General features: G+C 36.7%; 1 long non-coding RNA gene across 1 annotated transcript in view; it reads left to right on the top strand.

Annotated features, from left to right (window-relative positions):
• Positions 1–9063, top strand: part of LOC127476396 (uncharacterized) — a 30704-nt gene extending 21641 nt beyond the window's left edge. Inside the window, exon 3 of the long non-coding RNA XR_007906584.1 lies at positions 8135–9063. This is a non-coding gene — a long non-coding RNA (uncharacterized LOC127476396). The remainder of the gene's footprint in view (positions 1–8134) is intronic.
• Positions 9064–17502: the final 8439 nt, after the last annotated feature.

Here is a 17502-nt window from a genome sequence, read left to right as displayed (position 1 = left end):
TCCTTCTGTGCACATAATATGCACTGTTTGTGCCAGTTGCTAACACAGGACAAGGAGAGGTTGAGGCCTTTCTAAGAGTGTGTTCATTTGAAAAGGTGTTTATTCTGTGTATTACATCAGTTTTCCACTGAGGATTGTTTTGTTCTCAGTGTTCCTCTCCGTTAACCAATTTGGAATCAATGCCTCATCTTCCGCTTCTCTTGCAGTTTGCCTTCAGAGTCTTCTCCTTAAGAAAATTATGCATGGAAATTCCTTTTTACAAGCTTTTGCTGAAACCACAAATCTGTATCTGAAATATATACTACTGAAAAATTTTGCCCAAAGCTTTGTCTTGGCTATATAAAGAAATTATAGGTGTGGACCAATTTTTGAATTAGCATGAAAACTGCTTTTATGTGTATATGAGAAAGGCCTTTGAAACATCTTGCCAAAGGCTTTTTTGTCTTCTGGTTGTTATAAGAAAACATGGTTGCCCAAAAGAAAAAACCTGATCATGGTTCCACCTTAATCAGATTCACAATCGTGTCCTAATGCAATTTGTCCTAATCCATTTCTAAGGAAGACAACCACTTATGATTTGGAAGGATGTGTGGGAATAAATGTGGCTATATGGAAATCCCCTGAGTCCTTTATTTACTATATTTTACCAGTTCATAAAAAAATCCTAATTACATTATAGAGAAGAAGGCATTATAAATGCAGTGTATATTCTAATACAAAACCCCTCTACCCGGGTGTCCTACAGTCAAACTGTGCTCAGTTTGCAATCTCACAGTGCATTTTATATCTCCGTGGTTGGTTTTAGAGTAATGATGCCATGTTTAACACATTTTAATACTGATAACACATTTCAGCACATAGCTGAAAATGATGCTATGTTTGTTTTGTTTGGGAAAGGACTGCCTTCTGCTTAGTGTGACAGCAAACTGCCCTTGCAGCAAAAGACATAATTCCTTGGTACCCAAGGAATAAATTAATTAATACTTGTGCAAATATCTATACATTCATCCATACACAAACCCCTACATATTTATTTCATGAAAATTACATGCTCCAGAGAATGAAGAGACAGTTCAGTGTGTTCAGGAATCTGTTTAGACTACCTACTCCCCCCATACACATGCATCTCAGGAAGTGAAGGGTGGGATGGGAAAGCGTACAAGAAAACACTTAAGAAAATATTTAGCTTTATACATATGAGTATTCCATTGGAATGGTGTGAATAAAGTTAAGCATAACTGTTTTGAGGACTGAGGCCCTAAAATAATACAGAGGAGTTCCAAATGCAAAATGTTCTAGGTTTATTTGCACTGAAACTCTTTCATGTACTGTTTCCCTCCATACACACATATTAAAATATTATAAATATTATTGTTAAGAAAAAATTGTTATAAACATTACTGACTATAATAAATGGCATAAACCTGAGGCAGGGCAGCAATGTAAATAATCAGAGTCTTTCTATTTACCCATTTGTAATAAATAGGAGATCATGTAACTCATGAAATCATAATTATCCAACATTTCATCATTTGTTTTTTACTTGAAAAGTTTGGGAAGGAATGTTTTTCTTTTGCACACTCGCATCTGAGGATGATCATTTTTTCTTTAGCTGGTGAAAACTGAGGTCCTAATTCAAAGCGCGTCATCTGCCCTAAGCTTTTTATCGGGTGATTGGTTTCATGTAAAAACTGGAAAAGTTGTGCTGATGAAGAAACTACGGCCTTGTGTGCACCCAGTTAGGGATTTTTTTTGTTTGTTTGCCTGATGAGAAACAGTCCTCCACTGAAGTCAAAGTTTTATTTTATTCAGGACTTCAAGATAGAAGAAAACGGCCCTGTTCCAAACTGGAGCAAAACCTAAAATGGTGAAGTTGCCCCTGAATGAAAATTTCATTGCTTGTTCAAAACACATTGATCTTATTTTGTGCAGCTATAATGTTGAATAAGACAAATGGGAAGAAAATAAACTGAAAAGCTGACCACAATTAAAAATCTGTTTGAATCCCACAATATCAAAGCAATATTTCAATGTGAAATTATTTTTAAGATTTTCTGAATAAAAGTCATATTGGAAAATGTTTCAATTCTTATAAATCAGCATATTAAAAACCAAAATTTCTTCAAAGCATTTAAAAAAAACCCAATAGAAAATTAAGTCCTTCATTAAAAGGACAGAATGTTAGGTTTTCCCTTTCTTTTTTAATTATTTACTTTTAAACACACAGAAGTGCAATATTGCCCCTTGATGTTCTAATGTTTCTCTATGTAGTGCACCATAAGACTGAAAAAAAATTGATTTGTAACCTTCTAGTTACTGTCAGCATGAATTTTGGCATTCAGAAAACTTCATGCCTTAGCAGCAGCATTAACAATCGGAGGCTCAGGACCAAATTCAAGTGTGAAAAAGGTGCACTATAAGAACAACTTTAATGGTAAAACAAAAAGGACTGATTAGATGCCTCTAATGCATAAGCGGAATCTGAAGTAATTCATAACAACTGAATGAAGTTTAGTTTCCAAGAAAATACAGTCTCCAACTTGTTTACAGTGGAATAGAAAGTGAGACACAATACATTTTTGTTTCAGTACACTGCACCAGTAAGTCTCTAAACTGAAGTCCTAATTAATGTGTGAACCAAACATTGCAGCAACTAAAAACATCTCCTTTCAAGTTATTATATACACAAAATGGAAGTGCTCTCCTCTGATTTTTGTTGTTGTTATCACTTTGGTTTGTTGTGGGGTTTCTTTTTTTTTTTTTTCTACATAGGATCTTGTTTTTATTTAAAAAATCATTTCTCCCCATGTCTTTTGTTTCAACGTTTGGAATTTATTTCTTATGTGCGTTTCACACCACATGTAGGCCTGGACACCATCACTGGTCTAGACAATACCACTGGGAAAACTTTGTTGTCATACAACAAAAAGAAACTTTTTAATGTTGAAGAATATTAGAACTAGTACAGAATTGATATGTTCTGAGCTGATGGGCAATGACCATTCAAAAGTAAAAAAACTAATCAGATATGAAAATAAACATACACTTAACTTGACACATTTTGGAAAGAAAGTTTTTCAAAGAATGAAACATTCAATACTTTCTGAAATAGGGCCTTCTTTACACTAGATGTTAAAAAAAAAACAATCCCAGGTCTCCAAAAAATATTTTTTCTTATTTTTTTTAATATTTAATTTTAGATTTATTAAATCTGAAAGTTGCAGACATAGTTTTTGCAAACTCAGCATGCTCAATAAGTAACTTTGAGTACCTTTAACAAGACAAGACTGATTTTCCTATTCAGAAGATTAATTTCTCATTGCTGTTGTTGTATAAGTACAGGCCTGTTTTCTTTTGTAATAAATAAAGCTGAAGTCAACACATGTAACCACCGGTATAATACGTGCATGTTATGAAACTTGCCCTGACTCAAATCTGTTTAATGGTTTTCCACTGAAAATTCAACATCTGCCAACACCACACAAATCTTGATAACTGATGTCATCGTGAACCCATTAAGCCTTGGTTTTTAACATGTTAGGAAAACAAAGGGTTTATGGAAGACTGCTAACAGAGGGCTAAATCCTGGAGCCCTTATTCAACAGTAGGGATTGTTCCTTAAGTAAGGTGTGAGTAAGAACATCTTAAGCCTGGCAGAATGTAAGCAAGCTCTTGTTCCACATTAAATTTAATTAACCAAGTCATTCATGAAAATGACACCGTAAGATATGAAACCTGTCACTGCAAATCACCTTTCGTCACTGAGGCTGATTTGGGAATGCATGTCCTGCCACACCAGCTACTAGCTTTGATGTGTCACAGCTGTGATACTGTAGCAAGGAAAAGCCATTTAAATAGAGGGGGAGCTTTGGCGGAGTAAGACATTTTCCCCTAAGGATCTGAAACTTCTCAGCAAAGGCCATCCAGAGATACATACTGAATAAAAAGGTCTTCATACTAAAATCTCGTAATATGCCTGGAGGATCCCTGTAGCGGGAGCTAAAGGAAAAGCTGTGTAGTGTTGAAACAGTAAGGAGCATCCATCCAGATAAAGAAGGAATCCCATATTATCTCTAGCATCCATACACCTGCAAAACTGATAATGTCTATCCTGCAGTTTGTATCCTGGGCACAGAGGTGGTTAATCAAAGCTACAGCATAAGACCTGTGGGGGTGGGAAAGTAATTTAATTAATGTGCCAGATATCCTTGCCAAAGCTTTTGCCAAGATTAGGTTCAGATTGCAAAGAAATCTCCAAGAGAAGGATAATTCTCAACACCTGCAGGCACTTTTATTAGCTGCTCGCACAGAATAGAAAACCTTATGTTAAAGTATTTGTCTCTGCTCTACCAAACTGACCTCACATGCTTTTATCTGGCCATAACTATAAGCAGATTTTAAAGCAGGCTGCAGAAGAGATTGCTAATGGGCAAGTGCTCTTGTGGCAAATCCACTTGAATAAAGTAACCTGCGGATGGAAGTAATCATATAAAGCTGTTCAAAAGGGGACGCTGTCAAAACAAGGGTAGATTTGGGTACACAGTGGAGGAAGAAAGTGAGAGAGATCACTAGGATCTTTAACACATCCAGAAGAGGCATCCGCCTAATGCAGTGTTATGCTAGATTGATCCAGGTTCAGGCCACCAGGGTAGAACCTTGGCTTTGTTAGCGGGAATAGAAAAAGTCCCCCAAAACCTCTAAATCTTTTTCTCCTGAAAAAACTTCAGCAGTGTTTTTGTTTGTTTGTTTTGGAGTTTCTAGTTGTGTTTGTTTTTTGTTGCTTCAGGGGGGTTTGTTTGTTTGTTTCTTTCTTTTTTTTTTTTTTTTCCAGAGGCAGTTGATTCTACAACACTGGAAACAAGGGTCAAAATTTGAATGCATAACCACAATGCTTTTAAGGAAACTAAACCTCAGTAAACACCTGATGTGTTTAGAAACATATTACAATAAATCTAGGAAATTATTATGTTTTGGTACTGCATAATATGACTTCTCTCTAAATGAAATTCAAGTGAATTTAAAGGTCTGTTTATCTGTATTTTGTTGTGAAATAATTTGTTTCTATCTGAAATAAACAGTTACAACTGTCTGGTGGAGGCTTGTCGAATTGTTGTTCACTCTTGATCCAATGATATGTATTTTCTGCTCATGTAAACAGGCAGACACATGCATAGACATGTGCAACACAATTTCTGCAATGATTTGTGGTGATGAAACGTGAATTCTCAAATGTTCATCATTCCACACACTTGAAACAGTCTCTCTTTAATCTTGGATAATGTTTTATCCATTTAAGTTGGTTTTTTTTCTGGGGTTCAAAATACTCCTACCTTTTTTTTCTAGACAGAAAAACAGCAAAAGGGCTCTGATTTCCATTCTTTTAGTGCTAATGAAATAAAAATACTAGCAATAATAAAAAACATCTGTGACTTCGGAAAATATAGTAAAAATCTTTAGATTTTTCAAGAAGTGGCCTTGAAATATTGCCCTGAGCTTTGGTGGTCTTATTGCTCTGGTTGCATTTCCTTGTTCCTTTCTCAGCTGCACCAGAATCCTTCTAAATAAAATGTTAATGACAACTCACAGCTCCATAATTTCAGATCAGATTCTCCCCTCTTCACTCATGCTAACTAGTACCTTATTCTGCAGGAGTCTAAGTCACCTAAATGAGTGACGATGATAATGAATAAATGTCCAGGAAACATCTGGAAAACTGCAATGAGTCTAAACTTAAACTCATCTCTCCTTACATTTTCACCTAGCAAACATCACAAAAACAGTGAATCATCCTAAGCAGTGATTGCCGTTTACATGAAGTGGGGTAATTTATGGCAAGTGCTGCATGAGGTAAGAAGAGCAGAGCTGTGACAGAGCCCTGCCACTTGCAGACATTTGCAGAGGAAATGTAGACCCTAAAATTCAGGAAGCACAGCTCTCTCACAGTATCTGACAGTATTAGCAAATGATCTAACAGCTCACACGCAGCTCCTGGGCAGATATATCAGTTCAGAGCTGACGTTGCTTTTAACTTTCAGAAAGATGAATATAGTCTTAATTACAACTAACTTTGCCCACTTTATACACTATGAATCTATAACTATGACTAGCTTTCACAAAGCAGATAAGGAAAAAAAATCCAAATCAGTGGGATATTCCTAGAGGTATTCATGCTCATCTTGGAAGATAAAATTGCTGCTAGGGTTTTTTACACTCTACTTCTGAATTTTCTGAGTCTCGAGGAAAAGAGAGTTCCAGCACTCTCCACACTCTAAATTCAAGGTTATGACCTGCCATTATGTTACAACTTACAATCTTTTTAAACCTATCCCTAGGATTTTACTTTGAAAACAATTCTGTATATATATATTGAAGAGTATATATGTATATATCATCTTTTAAAAGACTGAACATTTAGTGCACCATATCAGTACAATAAATATCAAAGACAGCTGTGCAGATATCTTTGTTAGCATTGCTGATACAGGTCTCTCTAGATAAGACCTAACTCTTCATCTTCATCTTGTTACAAACAATGGAATATGAAATGATGGAGTTTTGTAAAATGTAACACACTTCTCTGTTGTGTGGAATTTGCTTAAGTCCCAGCCCTAGAGAGTACACACATCAGAGTTTTACACCTGACTAGTTCTACCAGTTGAGTGAGGCTTACTCGTGCGTATCATGTTAAATGTGAAAATAAGTGCCTGCAGGATCTTAAGGAGCAACATAGGCACTGAAAAGACAACATAATCTTGATGGGCAAATAACAAATATGTTCCTCTACGGGGGAAGGGGGGAGGGGAAGGTGAGCCTACCATAACAACTTCATCAGTGTAAATTTGGCAAACACAGAACCACAGAGGCTGACTGTAATTTTTCCACTGTAAGCCTGACCTATAACTCGTTAACCTACTGCTAAAACAGTATTCACCTCATGTTCGGTTATCCAAAGAACTCAAAGGAAAAAAAAACTGGAATAAATTTTTATTTCCCTCCACTGGAAAAAGGGTAAGGTATGCTGTATTTGTAGAATTTTATAAACACTAGAAAAAGACTAAAAAAGAATCCATCACCAACTTATTGAATGTATTCATACAGCACTTGGAATGTCTCATACCTTTTTTTTTGTCCACATTAGTGCCATTGAATTGTAACTCTTCTTTGATATTACATTGTTCTCACATAAAAATAAACCAATCCTCCTGAACGCCAAAATTGCAAAGGTTCAAGACCAAGGATAAAAGTGCTTCTTCTTTATTTCCCTAGGTACTCGCCACCTGCCCCATTGCTAACACTGCTCTTCCTAGCACTTCAGGGTATTTCTGCAAACCCCACAATTACACCAAAATGACTTTTGAATCTTTTCCTAGAACTTGAGTTCATGAATGGCTGTTAGTTTGGGAAGTATTAATGGGAACCATTTCACCAAATACTAATGCTACTTTCTATTTCATGGGATTGTGCAGAATTTAAGATAACCTAAAGCTTAACCATGGTAGTTGTTTTTGCATGGGTTTATCAGTCTGTCAAATTGAAGATAGGTCCATAAATAAAACATCAGGCCTTTTTTTTCCTGTTATTACCCTCATTGTGAATTGTGTGAAAAATTGTGAAGCATAAGATTAGACCACTTTAATGGGAATAAAACCGGTACTTCCCAAATTCCTTCAGGAAATTCAGATGGGTGGCTCACTGAGAAATTTCCAAGCAACTGGATGAAGAACTTCACTCCAGCTTCCCTGAACAAGTATAAGCTGTCATTTTTTGAAGACTTTTCGGGTGATTTCTTTTCTTTAATTTTTGTATAAACCTTCTAACAAAAGCACTGCAGCTTCTAGATAAGGGAGCGTAGGTCCTTGTAACCTTGGAAACAAAAGATTACTTTTACTTCTTTTGATAAAATGTAGTTTTTTCTATCTCAAATCCCCCTATCTTATTATTTATTTTTATTTTAAGGTCACTGAGTTTTCAGAGTGCCCTTTGACAGTAGCAAAAGGCACATGCAAGTTATGGACACATACAGACTAACCAACCTATGTTTCCCCTGCTCTGAAAATTGTCTAGGTAATAAATATATTACCATTAAACTCAGAGATTCCTAATCTCTACTTTGCTGTTTTCTGTTTAATTTCAGACCAGAGAAGACTCTTCTTGTCTTGAAACCTGACTGGATTCTTCCAGCCTCTTTAGTTGATGTAAAGAAAGAAAATGCTTCTTCTTATAGTCCTGGGCAGTACTCTGCAAGTCATCTTGGAGATCGCAAAGACTATGGAGTTTTCTGGGAAGAATCTGTCTTTCGTTTTTATTTCTGCACTCCAAGCAGATGTAATAAATGCTGCACAAGCACAAATATATGTAACTTTTACCAGTGACTGTTTTTCAGGAGTGGTGCCAAAAATGCAACCTACTGTGATTTGTGTTTTTAAGCTGCGTAACAGAGGCCGATCAGCTCTGCATTTGCAGTCTAGAGGCAAACTCCTGTACTTATACAGGCAAATTCCAGGACTGGATGAACAGTGAGAGCAACCTCTCCATTTCTGTGGGATTTTCTCTACTACCAGATCCAGTTCTATAAAATATGACCTTCAAATGGAGGGGGAACCTAATCCTATTCAAAGTTACACGTGCCTAATTTCAAAGCTTTATGCCTGAGGGCTATCCACACTGAGAGATACTGCATGTTGCTCACTGTTCTTCCTATTCACACACTTTTATTGCTGTGATTCATTTGTAGAAAATAGCTTATAAAAAAGACAGTTTGAGATGTTGTATTCTTTTTTCCATCAGTAAAGCATAACCAAACAGCCACTACAAACAGTACAGTTTGTTTTTGTCTTTCCTCTTCTTAGAAATGCTGGTTTACAATGGGTTAAAAATCTACTGCTAAGCACTGGCCATTTTAAGGTGTATTCTTCTCCCCTGCTGATTTGCCCTCTGACCTTCTGGGGGCCAGGGTGGCTGCAGACTTCATTTTTACTCTATTTCCTGGTCTCTCTCTTGGCTGTGCACTCAATGTTTCCACAGCAGATTAATGACAGCTAATAATATCTGATATATCTGGACATTGCCACATAATGAGTTGCAGTCCCACTGGGTGCCCAAAGTGTCACTACTAACAAATTCACCAGAGCTGCACATAATTAGCATGTAAAGGGAGTGATCATGCAGTAAATCTGGAGGGGAAGATGGATAGCCCATGAGGAAAAAATATAAGGAAAAACTACTGTTCTTAACACTCATTGGTATATGTATGTTTCTTGCCATGAATATTTCCTTGATAACAAACTGTGGACAGGTTACCTTTACAGTAACATTATTCCTTCCACGGCTGATAGGCAGAATTTCATTATGCCACTGCTAATGTTACAATATTTCTGCAAAATGTCACCATATGTAAATTAGGAGAGGTTAGGGTTTCAGTCTTAGTTTTCTTTCAAGATGCACTGTCCCTTTCTGCTATGGCCTAATTCCCTTTTCTTCTAGTTTACAGACATGCTAACATTGGCCCAACCTTGCAAAATGAAATTGGCATTGGAGGACCTTCCTTCTCTAATAACTAAATAATGAAGAAACTCCACTCAGGATGGAGCAATGATATGGGAGTAAAAATGAGCTTACTTGATAAGGTTTTATCCAAAACATAATCTTTCCTGACATGTCAGAACGTACCCAATAAAATAAAATAGGGTGCATGGACAACGTGAGTTGCCTGACCTGATCTGCACACAGGTCTCCCTAACTTGTGACCATCTGGCTGCCCATCACACCCTAAGTGCAGTCTACAGCCTGGGTCTGGGCAAAGAGGCTTTCCCAGGAGGACGAGGAGGTCGACAAGGAGCAGATGAATTGTCCTGATGGGCTGCCTTCAGCCTGAAGAGCCCTAAATAGGGCAGCTTTGCTCTAGTTTAAGTCATTCATTTGTCCTCATTAGAAACCATTGCTCAGCAGTGTTAAAGACTTCATTTTGGTTTGAGGTGGTGACATTTACAGGCCTTTTGTTTCTTTGACATCTGTATGGGAAAACTTGCATTTACATGACTCCAGTTCCGAGGTTCATTTGAGCAATTGCCAAAAAAATGTGGCTAATTCCAAGTGCAAGGTTTTGGGATGTTTTAATTATTGTTTTGATTAACAGAGAAGCCTTTGGCCCTGAAGGCATCAAACTTTAAATTGTTCTTGTTCTTAAGGCACTTCTGTCATTTAGGAGGAAAAAAAGAGTTAACAATGAAGCCTGACTTAAAAAAACTAAATCCAAACCCCAACAAACAACCAAAAGATATTACCTATAACACAAATGTTTTCCCATGACAAATAACTATTCAAAGATGCAAAAAAAGCATGTTATTTTATTTATATAAATTTGTATAAATTTATATATCTATATAAATTGATCAAAATAATACCAATAAACAAATTATAATTTATAAGATATATATATATATGTTCTAGTTATATAAGTTTATGTAAGTATATAAAATCATAGCTAGTTTAGCTCAGTTGAATCTCTGCAGCTGCCTTTTTACTGAGAAGATGTTTGGCCAGGAAAGTCTTGTGATCCTCAGGCTGAGCAAGCACAAGCTGACAGAAACAATTTTATATCAAAGGCAGAAGTTTCACAGAGCTCAGGTACCAACCCGTGTTTGGGATACTGGTGAGCACTATTAATAAACCTTGACACTTTTAACAATGTGAACTGCTATTCAGCAGTGCAGGGATGCACCCTGGAAATAATAGTATCTTCTCCTGCCCACTACTGCATTCCTATTTCTGTCATTAGTTAAGTGCTCATGAGCTGAGCCCCACAGATCAGCTCATAAGCTCCAAAAATTTCTGCATTCTCAACTCATAGTGAGTTTCATGCTGGCTCGTGTTCTGTTGAAGAATCACCTTTTGGAGTCATGTGACTTTAAATTTTAGACACTTTTTTTGAAAAAGAAGGTTTCTAAACTACATGTATAAACCCTGGTGATGTAAAAACAGCACAGCTCACTAAAAAGCAAGCATTTCTTTTAAAAATCCTGCAAGTTTTGCGCCTTAGAAAGGGAAATCCTATTGAATTCTGGAAGGAAAGAAAAAAGAAAAAAAGAAAGAAATTTAAAATCTTTAAAATTTTCCTGACAAGAACCAACTTTCTTTTGAATCCCTTGTTCTATTGCCTTGTCTCTGCAATCCGTATGGTAACTCTCAGCACAATTATTCAAGATTCATCTTTTCACATAATTTCTTTGAATACAAAAAAACCCAAATGAAAAAAACAAAACAAACAAAACCAAAAATTAAAACAAGGCTTATATTGTTTATCTTGTTTTTAATGAAAGAATGATGCTCACAGCCTATCCAACTCCCACAGGGGCCTTTTTTTATGCAATCTTAATGATAATTAACTGACAGTGATTGATGGAACTGAGGTAAGAGTAGATGCAACTGCACCATCCTACCCAATTCATTTTTCTATTTTTTATGAGCCTTGGTTTATTTCTAAATAATATAAAATGTATTATTTGTGCAATTTAAATTTCACATTTAAAGTTCATCAGAAATGCATTTGCCCAATTGTTTTGTCACCTTGGTGACTGGGATTTCATATAGTCAGATATCATTCTGTGTCAAGTTTAAGGAAGGCAAGTACTTTTGTATTGGAAATACATGAAAACATTCATATACATTTCCATAAGTTTTGTAGATAAAAGTATTTCTACTAGAAAATGGGCCCCAGCACACTGAGGCTGTACAGAATTTTTGAATATGTCCACATGGAATTACATTGAAGGGAATATGAGTCTTTTTTAGCTTTGTTTCAAAATATTGTTGTTAGCATTGTAGTCACCTCTAGGGGCATTTTTTATATGCACTGAACTGTATTTCCACAAAATCATCTTTGCTGAAAAACTCCCAGAGTCTCACATCCAACTTTGGTCTTGTTGAATATCACAGCCTCTTACACATTGTCTAGAATGACTACATGAAATTACATTCTTTTTCTTTATTTTTCAAATCTGTTTTAAATAATTGTTACTGTTCTGCTGGTTGTGTCAGCCTTAAAATTTTGTATATATATCAACTATTTTAAAAGCTTTTGGCAGAGTTCTATTGCTTTATCAGGAAAATGGTCCAATTTGAAATGTGTATGTTACACAGAAGACTTCATGTTTTGAATTTCTTCATCTGACAGGTGAATTCTCTCTGGTATTTTATCACTTCTTACATTTAAATGATATTATTTTAACTGCTTTTCTGAAAGAGCCTTTCCTTCTTTTATTGGTTGAAAGAAAAATAAGTTCTTTTTAGACATGCAGTGTTCCCTTAACAGCTTCACTGCCCTTTCAGTGTGTCATTACATATAACAAAATGTACACACAATGCATCCCTTGGGTGTTAAAGCTTATCACGGTGCAGTACTTTCAAAGTGAGTGTTTTATACCATTTGGCACCCTGAGGACACGTGAGGTGACACCACTGGTCTCTCAGGAGAGACCTCACTGATTTCTTACAGCTCTTGCTGATGAAGAAATTAGTCAATAACTATATTTTGTAAATTCTAGCAGCCTTTTCTTTCTTTCCCTCCCATAAGACAGAGGTTGTGGAAAAACTGCGTCTGCCTGGGCCTCAAGGCATGTTCAGTTTTTGCCTACCTTTATACCCTCTTGATGAGAGTAACAAATCAAGTTCAAGCATCCTGTACTGAGAGATCCTTCACTAAGTCAGATGCTGCTAAGCTCTTACTACTAGGAAAGACTTCCATGGAGGTCTATCAACAAGTCTCAATCATCCATACAGGTTATTGCTCAGGGACAAGGGACACCTCTTTCTGCCCAGGGGCTGCCTGCTGTCACTGAAGCATCCTTTTCCAATACAATCAGTGATCATTTGACACACAGGGGACTGCCAGACTTCCAGGATTATGGCCAATAAACCTTCCCCACTATGAGAAGAACCACTAGTGGCCATGAACCATGCATTTTTCAAGCACTAGAGAAGATGGGCAATACATAAATACCTCCTTACTTAAATTATTTTTGAAGAATGCTTTCCTTAAGAATAAGCTGGGAAATGTTGGTCTGTGCACGAGAGAACATATCCCCTGCCTCATGCAGAAATTCCACGGACTCACTGCTTCACAGACACCTACAAATGGAAAAAAACAATTGCAAGAAAACTGAAGGTGGGGTTTTTTTCCCCTTCAGCTGAAGAACAAAGCGGCAATAACAAATGATTTTGTGTCAAAAGAAACCTTCCTTCCAAGTGACCTGAAATTAAACATTTCCTTGTCACATATTGTGAGAAAAGCAAAAGACATGGAATCATAGAACGGTTTGGGTTGGAAGGGACCTTATCTGTCATTCAGGTTTTTTACGTAATGAGAAGCAGCACTAACAGGAAAGGCTGAGAAACTCCACACCACTTTCCCCAATTTAAAATGTTAGAGCAATTCTGACTCAAGTTCAAAACCCATCAGGTAATGGCAGAAAAGGAACTGAGCTCTTCCAAGGCCTAACCTCTGTAATGTTGGAATGGTTGAGAGGCCAGGGCAGCTACATTGTCTGTATTATAAAATTTTAGTCTCAATTTCCTTTATCAGGGAAAATTACTCATGAATATGACATGAATCAGTGCTTTTCAACGGGCTTGTTTCTAATTCTATGTACCCACCTATCATATCTGTATGAGTAACATCAGGAACATATAGTAATGAAGACAATCATCCAAGTATAAATAACCTCGTATCTGAAACAACCTTAAGTTTCTCCACGACAAGAAGGATTATAAATTGCATTGAGGACTTACAGAGAGAATGATACATTTATAGTCTATGGTACTTTACCTGTGACAAATAACACCTGAGATCATTTAAGATCTATTGCTACAGGGTAAAACATATCCTTAATTTTATGCTGGTGGCTCCTTACAAAAAAAAAAAATAACAGACTGACCTTCCAGATCCCCTGTGTTGAACTATCACCTGAGCTCAGCAAGGCATGGGTACAGATTAGTGAACTTCTGCCAGTGGGACCACCTTCATGTTTTGATACTTTTACAGCTTCTAGTGAAGTCAGTTGCCAAGGTGCTTCTTAGTAAGATATGGAGTTTACAAAAGGCTTGGATCAGATGGGTTTCAGGACAGAATCTAATTTACCTATACAAGAAGTCATTCTGCTTCAAAATCTATAGAGACCATCTTATACTGCAGAATCATAAGTGCTCTCTTCACTGCCTAAATCAGGCTTCCACTTTTCTGCTTCAGTCCACAGAACAAGTAAAGATGAAAGAGAAGGGACTTAATCTCATTGTGTCTTTTCTCTTGTTAATTTAGAGGAATATGTTTGAAAGTAGAAACCAGGCACCAAACTACTCTGGAAGCAATAGCACCAATGTTAACTGAAGAGCAATCTGAAAGGATAGCAGAGGGTTATATATTCCAGCCGCCGGTTTTAAACTTCCACGTCTGAAGATTTGGACCAGGCCTGTTCACCTAGTTCCTGTTGCATGTTCCTGTCATGCAGGCAATGGAAAACCAACCTGACAGCTACAGATAGACGAAGAAATCTGTTGTGACCCCAGTTCAATTTGCAGAGCTGAGATTTTACAGATAAAGGTGAACATTCCTCCAACCACAGGTACAAGAAATATGAACAATACACAAAGCCTGTGTCACTTTCTCTGAAAATTTTCTCTTCAAAACAGAAGTATTCAGCTAAAGACATTTTCTCCTCTTTGAATTTTCCACATGCCCAGAAAAGAGCTCTCTGATTTGAAGCAGAATGCTCACAAGATCATACGAATGTGTGCTCCAATTAATGGGAACAGAGTTCATTTCTACCTCCCTTTGTCCCACCAAATTTCAGGCAAGGTTTTCTAATGTAGTTTGAAGGTGGTTATCAGGCAAGCAACCAACTTCTTTCCAGAGTGGACAATTTAACTCATTAAAATCCCTGCCAGTGTCATGACTGTATACACAATTCTATTCTTACTTTGCTTGCCAAAATAATACCTAGCTAGGTACAGATGTTCCAGCTTCCATGTTGTTATACCTATTTGAACAGGCACTCATGAATTTTGAGCCAGTGTTACTTTGCCATCACCTAATATAGGGGATTTGGAAGAATGGAAAACAGCCTCTACTAAACTTGGTGATTCATTTAAACAAGCTTTTTTTCAGTAAAGCAAAATTTGTACCAGTCTACATCCCAATTGCCTCAGACAAATCTGCCATGATTTGTAATTACATTATTATTTTAAATTAATCCATCCATGAATTAGAGTTGTCTTTTGTTTATTCACTTGTTTAGACTGGTCTAAAAAAATGAGCAAAGCTTTCAGCCATTTATAATAAAGGCAAAATGACCAAAAAGACCTGCTTTTTTTTGTTTGCATTAATGAGTTCATCCCAAAATATATACGCAATAATATAGGAAATTAAGTTATAAATGTAGGGATGTGCTCCGAGACACCATGAAAATCTGCATGCAAATGCATAATAATCACAAATCTACATTATTACAATATTAAAAAATACCTACAATTAAATTATCATGTGGAAATAATCATAATGTTATTGGAAACTCAATTATTGTGGCAACCCTTGTCGGGGAATTAGCAGGCTATGGCAAAGGCAAGTCAGACCTGAATTCATCAAATATATATTATCACAATATTACATGTTCACTTCGATTCCATGCAAAGACAAACATCCTCACTCACTAGTATCTGCTCAATGCATTTGTATTATTCATGAACAACTCTGTGATCTATTATACATACAAAACTGATTGTACGCTGCTTGCCGGAGGCTACAATGCAGAGACACAGAATTAATTTTATTATATACACATGCATGATAATTGTGTAGAATTCGGTCAAATATCAAACTCTGCTCCTGTGCTCCATTATTTTACTTTCCAAAAAGAGGTCTAAGGTCAGCAGCAATTTCTCTTTGGTGACAGTGAAACTCTTTGTCATTTAGAGTAGAAAGTTCCTGGGTACTAACGAGCCTGGAGCTGTGATGAATGGTCACACATTCCCTTTCCTTTCCAACCCCCACCCATCAAAGGGAAAATGTAACTTTTATTGAGATCCTCAAGAATGCCTTGCCACTCATGCACACAGAAGTCACTTTGGGCTGGGGACTTAGAGACTTGATTTGTCAGAGATGAAGGCAACTTTTTTGTTTGTTTTGTAGACTTGGTTAAAATTGTATGGAAAGATGAACAATACAATTAAGGAAACTTACTTGTAGCTGTAGGAAATGTTATTTTCAAGACATTTAAGTGAAACCTCCAAAAGTGTTTTCACAGGACAGCCTCCCCTGCTTTAAGTTTTCACTAAATTAAAAAAAAAACAACCTACCTCCCCTTTCTTCAATAGCACAAGGCCTTTTTCCTCTTCTCCCAAGTCTTCCAAACATTTTGCCAGAAAGACAAAGATTAGTACCACACGAGGCATTGTTTGAAGACACCAGGAGATAGAAATTAATCAAAATTGAGAAGGGACTTGAACAAGGCATACCACCTCAAACTCTTGGCCTGGATTCAAGTGTCACTGAAAGTCAGCAGGACACTCAACTTCAGTATGCTACAATTTAGATAGAAACCAGGTCTAGGAGTAAGTTGTATGTGTGAATCTTGGCAACAATAACTAATGTCACTCAACTTCAGAGATAGGTGTCAACTCCTATGTACTGCAGCTACACAAACAACTTTTAGCACCATCTAACCTAATGATCCAAAAGACTTTTTTCAGGAGCGAGAAAAAGAAAAGGTCATCTTTAACTGAAGAAAAAACCTGTACAGTGTGTAATTCTCCATGCTGCACTAAAAATCAAACTCTGTGACATCTTTTCCTGTAGTTCCAGTCACTCCCATTATCCAATCATCCTCCAGGTTTTTGGCAATCATGCTCATCCAAATCTGTGAGCTTTAAGAATAAGGAACATTTACTCCTTACTCACTGCATTTGGAGCAGGGTCCCATTCAAGCATATCCCAAGCCCACCTTTGTCTTACTGCACTTCTTTCAACAGTCATAAACAAAAGGTGCTCTCCAATGCATTTATATTCTAGATTTACAACATTTATAGAAATAAACTGTAACAAGGACTCTAAAGGGTTTTCCAAACCTCTAAAGGGTTTTTACTTGATCCAGGGGTGATTTAAACAACCTCATCTTTAAATTTATCTTTTGTATGCTTATGCCCAGAGTCCATAATTTGCAATGTTTGAAGAACATTGCAGGGTGATCCACATTTAATATAAGTTTACCACAATATCATAAGTTTACCACAATATCATAAATTTACTATAAATTGGTAAAATCTTCACTGTCCTAATAAGGGAATGTGATAGACACACAAGAAAATCTCAGGAAGGAGGAACTGAATTAATCCCTTGCACAGCTCCATCACAAGAGGTAATAATTAAACATTTTAAGGTGGGCCATTGATCTTGCCTGACTCGCAACTGTCAACAACAAAAACAGCAAAACCACAGTTCTGAAGAGTCTCCAGTGC

The sequence above is a fragment of the Manacus candei genome, unplaced genomic scaffold, assembly GCF_025592945.1.
Source record: "Manacus candei isolate 608988 ecotype Guabito, Panama unplaced genomic scaffold, ASM2559294v1 h1tg000049l, whole genome shotgun sequence".
Lineage (NCBI taxonomy): Eukaryota > Metazoa > Chordata > Aves > Passeriformes > Pipridae > Manacus > Manacus candei.
Note: the sequence above shows the minus strand (reverse complement) of the source record. Positions and strands in the feature narration are given on the sequence as shown.